Source organism: Enhydra lutris, unplaced genomic scaffold, assembly GCF_002288905.1.
Source record: "Enhydra lutris kenyoni isolate GAN:26980312 unplaced genomic scaffold, ASM228890v2 scaffoldscaffold71, whole genome shotgun sequence".
Lineage (NCBI taxonomy): Eukaryota > Metazoa > Chordata > Mammalia > Carnivora > Mustelidae > Enhydra > Enhydra lutris.
The window spans coordinates 5,122,685-5,131,267 of NW_019154155.1; positions in this window are offsets into that span (position 1 = coordinate 5,122,685).

The following is an 8,583-nucleotide window of genomic DNA, read 5'->3' on the forward strand; positions in this document are numbered from 1 at the left end:
ATTATCGTATCCTAAATAATTGATTGGTTTGGGGGTTTTAGTTTAAATGATGTGAGGTTCTTGCTTTAACAATAACTCATGGTGCTGTCTGTTCCCCATATTTTATAATTACTTTATATCTTACAGTTTTCATTAGCAAATTAGCTATAGATTTAGTTAATTAATAAAGCAGGGAACTGCAAAAAAATAGATGATAAAAATAGATAGGTTATCTCCCAATGGCTCCCCAGTGTCTCCAGGACAAAATACAAATTGATTAATGTGGTCTAGGTTCTTGGAAACTGGTTCCTTCTACCTACCAGTCGTAACTCGCCTCTCTAGCCAGGCTCCTAAATATTCTATCTCCTGTCTCTGAGCCTTTGCACTATGTTCACTCAGCTTGAAGACCATCCTACACACCTTGTACCCAGCAGATTTCTATTCCCTTTTAAAGTCTCAGTGTAGAGGCACCTGGGTGGCTCAGTTGTTAGGCGGCTGCCTTCGGCTCAGGTCATGGTCCCGGGGTCCTGGAATCGAGCCCTGCATCAGACTTCTTGCTGGGTGGGGAGCTGCTTCTCCCTCTGCCACTCCCCCTGCTTGTGTTCCTCTCTCACTGTCTCTTTCTCTCTGTCAAATGGATAAATACAATCTTTGAAAAAAATAAAGTCTTCCATTTACTCTAGGAAACTGTACGTTCCAGTATATTACGTTACATTCTCATGTAATAATTACTCAGCTATTTTGTGTCACCCATGGATGTCTGCAAGTTCTGTGAAGGGAAGGCCTGTGTAAGTCTTGTTCACCGTTCTATTCCTAGCCCTTAGCACAGATGGCCCTGGTCCCACGTGGTCTTTGGTCAAGTGTCCGTGTTTTTGGAGTCCTCCTTGTCGCTGTGTTAAGGCTCTTCTCTCAGCCACCTCCACATTCCTTTCATGTGCTGTGGTGTGCCAGACGACATGAGGCTATCCTCAGGCCATCTGCTCAAGAGCCTCACCCATCCAGGCCACTATATAACTCTCATGACTCAAGATGCCTGGGGCTTGGGGCTCTACAGAGAGCCTTATGGCTTCCCTGAGCTGTGGCATCCCCTCAGTGTTTTCCAGGGCTACTATTAGCTTTCATCCAGGCTGAGCGAGGCTGCTTTTCAGAGACACCATCAAAGTGTGTCTCCATGGCTCTTATCTTCATCTCTCTGAAGTTCATCCTCACCCCAGTGACCTTTAATCTCCTCTTGGGTAGAACAACTTGCTTTTACATCATCACCAAATTTTCCTGAATCATTTGTTTATGGCATAAACTTTGAAAGTTTGGCGCTCATACTAGGTTTTGGTAACTCAGAAAGAATTTTCTTTCAAAGCTTCTGTCTCTGTCATGAGCATCAAAAGTCCATTTTGGTGACTCATTTCTTTATGAAATTAACTGATGACTCAGTATGTTCAACTCTTTTGAGTTGCGGCCCTCTCAAAGGCAGTAAGCATATCTCATGGTCTGGATTTAACGATGGAAGGGAATGTGGTTAGATAAAAAGGAACTAATGAGTATGAGTTTATATGTCAAAATACTACCTCTATACAGACACAACAAATGCACAGACAATTTTTACAATGACATGAGGTCGCATGCACAGGAATCCCATTTCCAGGAATTTATCCTACAGAAATACAACACAAAGTAAAAATGAATGCATAAAGATGTTTTACAGTGTTTTGTTGTTGTTGTTGTTTTTAGAGACCGAGAGAGTGGGGGCAGGTAGAGGGAGAGAGAGAGAATCTTAAGCAGTCCCCACGCTCAGTGCAGAGCCTGACATGGGGCTTGATCACATGACCCTGAGATCATGACATGAAGTGAAATCAAGAGTCAAATGCTTAACTGACTAAACCACCCAGGCTCCCCACAGCATTTTTTATAATACTGAACAATCATAAAAACCTAAATGTCCATAAATAGGGACTGGTTAAAAGATGACGAATGAGTAAAGAAAAGGTGGTACATACAGAGATAAGTCTATCTATCTATCTATGAATATTACTTAGCCGTATAAAAGAATGAAATCTTGCCATTTACAATGACATGGATGGAGCTAGAGAGCATTATGCAAAGAGAAGTCAGTCAGGGAAAGACTGATCATACCATATGATCACATTCATACATGAAATTTAAGAAACAAAAGAAATGAGAAAAGGAGCAAAAAGGAGAGACAGAGGCAAACTAAGACACAGACTCTTAACTATAGGGAACAAACTGATGGTTACCAGAGGGGATGGGGGAGGAGGAGCTAGAGGATGGGAATAAAAGACCAAACTTATCATGATGAAAAAAAATAAAATGATAAAAAAAATTTTTAAACTGCCTTTATTATAAGCTGCTTTTATCATGTACAACATATTGTGAACGTCTCCATTTGTAATGGAAGCAGAGTATTACATCCCACAGAGACACCAAGCCTACCAACTTTTCTGCACTTAGGTTTTCTCTAATTTTTAAAAAATTTTAAAAACAGGGGCCCCTGGGTGGCTCAGTTGGTTAAGTGTCTGCCTTCAGCTCAGGTCATGATCTCAGAATCCTGGGATCGAGACCCACATCGGGCTCTGTGCTCAGCAGGAGATCTGCTTCTCTCTCTCCCTCTGCCCACACTCTCTCTTTGTCTCTCTCTGTGAAATAAATAAATAAAATCTTTTTTTAAAAAATTTTGAACAAAGTTGGGTAAGTGTTCTTTTAAATATTTGCATACTTAAATACTGACTTTTAAAAAGTTTTTATCATGAAATGTTCAAATACGCAAACACAGAACAGTACAATGACCGTCCATGTGTTAAATCCAAATTCTGCAATTACCATCCAGTAGCAGGTCTTGTTCCATTTATACCCCACCTACTTCCCCTCCCGATTATACTGAAGCAAATCCTAAAAATAATATCATTTCATCCATAAATATTTCAGTATGTGTCACTAAGAGATAAGATTCTTCTTTTAAAATATAACCATAATACCAATATTACACCTAAAATCATTTTAAACATTAATTACCTAATATTACCAAATGAACAGTGTTCAAATTCTTGATTGTCTCACAGAACTTTAATTTTTTTGTGCAGTTTCTTCTTCAAATTAGGATCCAAATAAGATCTATATGTCTCTTGGCTGATGAACTTCTTAATTCGTTTTTTAGAGCAGCTTGATTGAGGTATAACTTGTACAACATAAAATTCACCAACTTATTTTTCTTTTAATCCATAAACTTCCCTTCTATCTCTTTTTCTTTTTGCAAATTTTTGGTGAAGAAAGCTGGTAACGTTTCTCACTGCAGCCCCACGTAATGTCACTTAGCAAGTTTCCCCTTTCCCCTACACTTTCAGAAAATCGGTGGTTAGATTTAGATGTGGGATCAGATTTAAGCTTTACATTTTGGGCAAGAATACTTCACAGGTGGTGGTGTGTACTTTCACACTGTCTGCTTATCTTTTTGTGTATTTATCAGCCATTGACACTTCCTGACTAGAGCCCCTATAAGGGTCACACAGTGCTAATATTCTACCTTGTTTTCTTCATTTATTAGCTGGAATACTTTGTAAATAGAAGCCTCCGCTTGTCCCTCTCTGGTTACCCAGTACGATAGTTCATACTGGAATGGAAAAATAAATACTTAATTCTTTCTTTATTTGCCAATCTTGACAATAAAATGTGGGTCCCTAGCTCTGAAGTTGACCAACAAGGGTGTTATCATTGCTGTTTTTAGTATCCTTTTGAATTTGTAGATGTAGACAGTTTTAAAGTGTTTCCATCCAATGCTGTAAGATTCCTTGCTGCTCAAACCATCTTTTGGTCGATGGGACCTTTCACTTCCACAAGGGATTTTTCTGACTTAACTGGAAAAGTCAAGTCAAGTCTTCCTTCTTGTCTCAGGAAGATAATCCAGGTTCATTCACACCCACTCACCCTAGAACCAAATAAATCACAGACCAAGGAAGAAAGGAGGAAACAAATTAAAAAGTGAACAAAGGCCCTCAGCTTAACTGGAAAAAGCCCTGGGGTGCGAGTCAGACTATCTGAGTTTAAGTCCTGACTCTGTAAATGGCAGAGTATTTCATTTGAGACAACTGGTCAACTCTAATTCTCTCCCTTTTAAATTTTTTCTCATTTGTCTATGAGGATAATAATACCAGGAACAACAATAGGAATGACAATGACAATGTCGCTTGCTTCACAAGTGTCTGTGTAAAGGCCTGCTATCACTGTGGCTCCCTCAGCCTGCGTTCCCCATCTGAAGAGCCCCTCCACAAGGGCAGGTGGTGCTTTCTCTCCCTTCATCTGTCTAGCAGTCTCTTTGAAATGCTCCCTCTAAAGGGCTCTCAAACCTCCTTTCAAAAATATTAGGGAAACCTGGGTGGCTTAATCATTTAAACATCTGCCTTCTACGCAGGTCATGATCCTGGGATGGAGTCCTGCGTCCTGCTCCCTGCTCAGCAGGGAGTCTGCTTCTCCCTCTGCTGTCCCCACTGCTTGTGCTCAAATAAATAAATAAAATCTTTCTTTGAAAAAGTGTGCATTCCTTTGATTCAGCAATCCTACCTCCTGGAGGGAATAGACAATTGAGATAAGATGTATTTGTGAGAATGGCCATTACAGGGTGATTTACAAAACCTTAAAAATTGGAAAGAATCTAAATATACCAGTAGTTATGGAAATTATGAAACATCCATTAAATAAAATGGAATACCATACAAAAACGGAAAATAATTTTGGAGGTCTGTATTGACTGACCTGAGACATATTTGTGATCTATTCCTAAATCTAAACAAATCAAGACACAGAAGCTGGGTGGGGCCGGGTGAGGCACACGGAAAGCCACTGGGTGCTGGAAATGTTAAATGTTTTGGCCTGGATAGTGACTACACAGGTGGACACAGAGGTAAACCCACACTGAGCTACGTACTCAAGATTTAAGTACTTTACTGTGTGTACATTTTACTAATAAACAAGAAAAAGTAAAGAAGAAGGAGGAGAGGAAGAAGGGAGGGAAAGAAGGAAGGAAGGAAAGAAAAGGAAAAGGAAGGCAAGATCATCAGAAGCAAGGAAGCAGTCACCAAAAAAGTCATACCAGCCAAAACCCAAACCAAATAAACCACATAACATAATCCTGCATATATAGTAGGAACCCAAATTTTTGTTTTTTAAAAAGATAATTAAAATGATATACTTCTAGAAGACCATTTGTTTACCAAATATTAAGGGATAAGGGTGCCCCCCGTCTTTTAACCTGATTATCCAGAGAGTGGGCAGTTCCAGCTCTGTGGGCGTCTCTTCTTGTCTGTACTGTCTTGGTAGCACCTCCTGCTGTGTCTCCTGGGGACCCCCTTTACCCCCCAGCTTGTTCTCCTCCAGCAGCCAGGGGGAGCCTTGGTAGCCAGGACCCCTCAGTCCCTTCCTCACGTTCCAGTGACTTCCTGTCACAAATAGAACAAAATGTGACCCCACCTACCTCAGTGACCTCCCTTCTGTTCTTTCCAGGATAGGAATTCTCACTGTTTCTTGAACACGCCAAGACAATCTTCACCCTTGATGCTTTTCTCTCAAAAACTCACATGGCTCGGGTCACCTAGGTGGCTCAGTCGTTAAGCATCTGCCTTTGGCTCAGGTCATGATCCCAGGATCCTGGGATCTAGCCCCGCATCTGACTCCCTGCTCTTCCAGAAGCCTGCTTCCCCCTCTCCCACTCCCCCTGCTTGTGTTCCCTCTCCAGCTGTCTCTCTCTGTCTCTCTCTCTGTCAAATAAATAAATAAAATCTAAAAAAAAAAAAAAAACCACAAAAAACCTCACATAGCTCATCCTCTCCTTTCCTTCAAGTTTCCTCCCTCAAATGGCATTTCTTCAGAGAAACCTTTCCTGAACTACCAAGCTAAAATGTTACTGCCATAGCCAGTAATCTATTCCCACTCTTATTTTATTTTTCCGCACAACATCGACCACACCCTGGCTTTTTGCTGCATGTTTATCGATTGACTTCTCTGCTTGTTGCTGGCTCTTGGAGCACAGGTGTTGCCTTACGCCTTGCTCTGGGGTGTAGCCCCTCACCTGACTATCTCCGTGACGATGTGCTCCATGCAGACCGGAACACATGTCCCATGATAGGAGCCTTGGTAATGTTCATTTTTCTCCCCTGTACTTTTTCTCATTTTCTGAAATGTTTTACAATGATCGTACATTATCGTTACAACAACAAAAATTGAACGAAGTTGTATTGGTTTCCTAGAGCTGCAAGAACAAAGTATCACCCTCACAGACCATTGTCTTCCGGTTCTAGAGGCTGGAAGCACAAGGTCAAGACAAGCAAGACTGGTTCCTTCTAAGGACCGTGAGGGAGGGTCTGGGCCAGGCCTCTCGCCTAGCTTCTAGTGGTTTGCTGGCAGTCTTGGGCGTTCTTTGGCTTGTAGATCCATCACCCCAATCTCCACCTTCATCTTCACGTGGCGTCCTCCTTGGTGCACGTCTGTGTCCAAATCTCCTCTTTTATAGCAATACCAGTCATAGTGGATTTGCTACCCCCATGACCTCATTGTAACTTGATAACATCTGTAAAGGCCCTGTTTCCAGTTAAGGTCACATTCTGAGGTGCCAGGGGTTAGGACTTAATGATATCGTTTTTGGGGGAGAGGGTGCACAATTCAACCTGTAGCAGAACTGTTTCCTTAAAACAAGAGAAAACAAATTTCTGAAACTTAAATGTCAGAAATGTGTCGAAACCTGTCTGTGAGGGGAGGATACTTCCCTGGAAACAGGATCTCTTAGATAATTTTTTCTTTCAGGTTAATGATTTCATTAATGTCTAAAGCTGCCTGAGGATCTCTCAATCACAGTATTCTGGCTTGGGCCAACATAGCACATCTTTCTATAAGATGCTATTTCCTTCGCTTTAGTTCTCCACCACTGAAACTTTTCTGCATTAAGGGATTGGCCCTGCTTTCTTGGAGCAAAAGACCTCTTGACTGAGCCAAGAAGAGCCAACCACCCCTCAGAAGAACCCTCCTCTCTCATGGTGGGGAATCCATCTTAGCCACCACTGTCTCCCGGCTCTGCAGTGAGAAAGGGCTTCCTTTGGAAGCGGGGCTTGACCTCATTCATGCTTCTAGAGTGTCTTTTTTTTTCTTCTTTAAAGTTTATTTTTGTATCTTGTTGGTAAATGAAATGCAACCACCCTCTGTGCAGAATGGAAGGAATAGTTACTTTTCTTTTTTTTTTTAATCAGAAAACCTAGAATTTTTCTGCCAATTGTGCCGTGACTGTGACTGACATAGCTTAGTCACTTTTACACAGTTCTTTCCTTTTCTCCTTACGTTTGTTTTGTCCTGAGGTAATTCCAGTACATCAACTGCTGTGGTCCTGTGAGGTTCACATGTGCTTTGCCTGCTCCCTTCGCTGTGGGAGAATAGTGGGGATTCCTTTTCCTCTTCTCCCCAGCTCTGTTTGCCGTTCACACACCACTGACTTTTCCACACCGCCTGCCAGATGGAGTGTAGGACCACCTGTGAACATCAAAGCCCCTTTCCCACAATCTTTGATCCTGGCCCACAGGTGAATCCTGCCCAGCAAGTGGGGGGTGACACAAACTAGAGAGGGGGAAGAGAAAGCTAAAATGGGAGTTGATGCTAGAACCTGCTGGTAGGCTTTGCAAAATCAGCCCAACAGGTTTTGTGGGGAGCCCACTGAGAGAAGACGTGGGCTGGGAAAGGCATGGAATGAGACCAGAAGTTGTGGGCTAGCACTGCCCGAATGCTTTCCCCTCCCTGCTCCCTTAGGACCTGGTGGCTAGACAACCATAGGGCCTAGATCTTCTGGCAAAGTCCTTTGATCAAACATTTCCTCTGTTTTATTCATTTATTCACTGATAACATATTTTCGGCAGCAGCATTAACAAAACATTAATTGCACCTCTCCTGAGTCAAGTGTTACGCTCAGCACTTCACATGAATTATTTCATGTAAGGTTTGCAAAAACTTTGTGAAGGAAATAGCGCTTTTCTTCCCACCTTTTTTTTTTTTTCTTTTTTTCAGATGAGGAGCTTTGGAGGCCTGACGGGGATACAGAGGTCAGTGTCCTGGCAGTGTCCTTCCAGGGCGCTCAGCTGAGGGCATCTCCTGTTGGCTTCTCTTGTGAACGCTTGATGAAGGGTCTCAGTTGGTCACAAAGTGCCCCAAAACTGCACAAGCCAGACTCAAATCCAACCCTACTGTGGTCTTCCCAGTATACTAGGAACTACCCAGTGATACAGCCAGATGAGACCCTTAGCAAAGGAAAGCCTGCCCAATGGAAGGCTGTGTTGGCACTTGCCAGAAGCCAGACAAGCCAAAATACTTTTGGGTAGGGGGTGTCTTTAAAAGATGCTTTCACTTTCTAGAAAATATATGTATTGTAAATATAAAATATATAAATGTAAAAATACATTCACATCCTCGGATGTCTCCTTTGAAATTGTCAATCAGTGCACATTGACTCTATCCATCTTCAACAGAGGAAAAGTGTGGGTTGAGTGCAGTTCCATTTATTTACTAAGGCAGCAAGTGTTGTTTTATAGTACCTCTTAGGTTTCAGATCTGCTTGGGGCCCTC